Genomic DNA, 3,892 nt, shown 5'->3' on the forward strand with positions numbered 1-3,892 from the left:
GGGTAGAGAGAATGGTGCAGCAATGAAGGAATGAAAACCCAAAATCCCTGTAAATGTTCATTAAAACTAATAAAATTTAATAAAATTAAAAAAAGCAAAAAAAACTACCACACAGCGCTAGAAACCAAACAGCATGGTACTGATACAATGACAGGCAACTAGTCCAATAGGAAAGAGTTCAGAGCCCAGAAATGGACCTAGCTATCTATCGTCAACTGATATTTAACAAAGAAATAAAACCTATCAAAAGGGAAATGACAACCTCTTCAACAAATGGTGCTGACAAAACTTGACAGTTACCTTCAGAAAGCTGAAACAGGATCTGCATCTCACACTATACATAAAAATAAGGATAGATCAGAGACCTGAAACAAAAGCCCCAAGCCATACATTTTATCACAGATAAATTAGAATCAAGCTTAGGTGACCTAGTCTATAGTATAAAGAGACTGCCGAATACAATCAGAAATGCTCAGTCTGGAGAGGATTAAATTGATGAATGAAACCTTCCAAAATTCAATCCCTGTGAGTATCAAAACTTTTTCCAGCAGAGTAAAAAAGAAAACCTACTAATTGGGGGGTAGGGAATTGGCAAAAATATTTCAGACAAGGGTCTCATATCAACAGTGTACAGAATCCTACAAGACCTCCACAAGAAAAAGACTAATAACACAATTATGAAATGGGCACAAAAAACATAGTAAGGACTTTCACAGAAGAAGATATTCAGATAGCTAACAGACACATGAAGAAAAGCCCAAAATCATTGGCATTAAAGCAGATGAAAATCAAAACCACAATGAGATACTATTTCACTCCAGTAGCAGTGGCAAAGGTTCACAACACAGCAAATAATAAATCTAGGAGAGGACGTGGCGAGATAGGAACTCTTACATTGTGGATGGGATTGTAAAATGGAACAATCACTCTGGAAGGTATTTTGGCACTGGCTCAGAAAGCTGAACATAGAAATTCCATATGACTCAGTTATACCATTTCTTGAAATATACCCTAAGAGAATGAGAACAGAGGCACAAACGGAGACTTGTATACCAATGTTTATATTAGCATTATTCACCATCACAAGAATATGGAAACAGCTCAAATGTCAAACCACAATAGATGGACTGATAAACTACAGTACATTCACACAGTGTAATACTTCTCAGCACACAAGAGCAATGATCTTGTAAGTCACTCTCTAACTTGGGAGGGACTGGAGAGCATTACGCTGAGTGAACTAACTCAGTCCTGTAAGGACAAATACTGTATACAACCATTATTGTAGAATGAGTATAAGTATCCAAGGGGAGGTGGGGGAGCAGAGGGGTGGGGATGGACAGGGGATAGAGGGAGATTAATCATAGGATAGCACAATTTGAAGGATGGAGGGGGTGTGTGAAATAAATGGGAAAAATCTCATTGGAAAAACAATGTATATTAACTTTGTAAATAAATCAGTATTAAAGGGATAAAAGTAAAATAAAGAGAAGAATGAGCTTTTAAAAAGTCAGTCCAATGTTGTAAATAAAAAGATCTCTTTTTATAACAGTAGAGATGGCATATTGTGACCCAAGATTATTGTTAATGCAGTTCTGTATGTCCAAAATCTCCAAATACTTGGGCACAGGGGATAGGAGGGAGAGAAGAGCTTAGAATTTCTAATATTTATCAAGGTGGCACAAACGTTGAAACAGTCCAAATGTCTAACCACAAATGAATGGACTGAGAAATTATGGTGCCTTCACACAATGGGATATTATGCAGCATGCAGAAGCAATGATTTTGTAAATCATTGCCTAACTTGGGAGGGACTGGAGAGCATTATGCTGAGTGAACTAACTCAGTCCAACAAGGAAAAATATTAAAACCATTATTGTAGTATGAGTATAAGGATGCAGAGGGTGGAAGAAGAGGGATGAGAATGAGCAGGCGGAGGGGGAAGTAATCATGGGGTTGTACAACTTTATTGGTGGGGATGAGGGAAATGGAAAGAATCTGATTTTGGAAACAATGTATTCAAATTTTGTAAACAAACTAGGATAAAATTAAAAAAGATAAAAAATGAAAAAAACTTTCAAGCTGGATTTTGGTTGTGAGAATTATGTTCTCTTAGGTTTTGTGATTCTCTTATCTGCAAAAGGCTATGTGAAGATTTGTTTCAAAGCCACTCAGTGGCTCTGCAGGAAAAAAAAAATCAGGAAATAGGCTTTTGTAAAAACTTCAGCCTTGAAAAACCTGTAGAGAAGTCACCTAATTTGTCAGTGCTGTGATACAGTTCTGTGTATATGATGCAATAAACTTACTTGTTATTGAAATATTAATTATATTAATGGAGAAGTATTAGAAAGATAGGAGGAAAAGCAAAAAGAAGGAAAATAATAAGGAAGGAGAAAGAAGAGAAAGATAAAGGAAGTAGGAGATAACGAGTGAACATTTTTTGGAGTATTTAACATTAACCAAGTAATGTGCCAATACTTTTGCATATAATCTCTCATTCTAAACTCACAACTATTTTATACGGGAAGGATATTTTTTAATTAGTTCTCTTAAAATAGGAATAGATATGTCAGAGACAATAAAATTGGCACAGGATAGAGCAGGGACGCTATGAGTCTCAGGTGACTCGATGGCACATAACAACAACAACAACGACTCTTATAATACAAAGAAAATAGTTCTTAGAGATATTGACTAATTCAATAAAGATCTCTTGGTTACAGTGTGTTCTCTATTCCTGTGAGTTGCCAGGAAGTTCAGAATGAAAGTGCTTTTTCCTTTAATAACTATATTCTTCTCGTTTCCTTGTAGAGATGTGTGCCCTAAATTCCTATGAAATCATTTTTCTAAATTTTGTTTAGTACTATTTTCTCATTTTTTAGTTGTTGTTGTTTTTCATTTAGATTCATAATTTACTTTCTTAACATTTAAATAAAATAATTATCACTAGTCATGCAAATAAGCCTATTCATAAATGAAGATGTATTATAAATAAATAAATAATGAACACTTAACCCACTGATAATCTGAATGTTAAAGGTGAAAGGGCTTTATTTTGGGTTTTTTTTTTTGTCCTTTTATTTTAAGGGGAAAGAAGTTGGTTATTTATTCCTCAATAAGCTTAATAGACAAAATCACAAATCCTCTTGCCAAGCTACCCTGACGTTTCCCAGGGTAATGTTGCCACCCTCTAATCTGTTTTGAGTACCAGCCTACTTCTCCAACCTCTGATGAACATTTCTTTCAAACATCTATGTAAGCCACCATCTGTAACTAGTTTTGTTAAATGTAAAGTTTACCTCAAACTCTGTTTATGAAGACTTACTTCTCTCAGCTCCAGGGTAAATCCGAGGAATAATGCATGTGCTCTCACCATACCCTATGGCAAAATGTCAATATTTTTATATTTTTTCCTGCTGTAAGTCTTGAAACAATCATTCTTTACCACAATTTTGACCAGTTCTTCATTTTTTGAAGGCCAGCTTCTCTTTCAGGACTATATGCCATAAATAATAGTTTTGCAAAGACTGACTCGTGAATTATATGCATCGTTGTAAATTTTAGATTGTAATACTCCATCTTGTCTCCTTTTATCATTCTTTTTTATGTAATATAAAAGTATAATGCCATACATGCTATATACAAAAGACACTTTTAAATAAAGAAAATAAATGAAACAGTTGGGCTAAATATATCTGGTCATCAAAATCAGTACTCAGCACATCTAAATAAAACATCATTTTACTGAAAGTATATGAATATATATACACACACATATATGTATGTGTGTGTGTATAATTGTTGATTGCTGTTGAGTCAAGCACGACTCCTAGCTACGCTATGAACAAAAGACATGAAGTCTACAGTCACTCAGTCACTTCTCCAAGTTCAT

This window comes from Elephantulus edwardii, unplaced genomic scaffold (assembly GCF_000299155.1).
Source record: "Elephantulus edwardii isolate Elephantulus edwardi_28Jun2011 unplaced genomic scaffold, EleEdw1.0 scaffold00009, whole genome shotgun sequence".
Taxonomy (NCBI): Eukaryota; Metazoa; Chordata; class Mammalia; order Macroscelidea; family Macroscelididae; genus Elephantulus; species Elephantulus edwardii.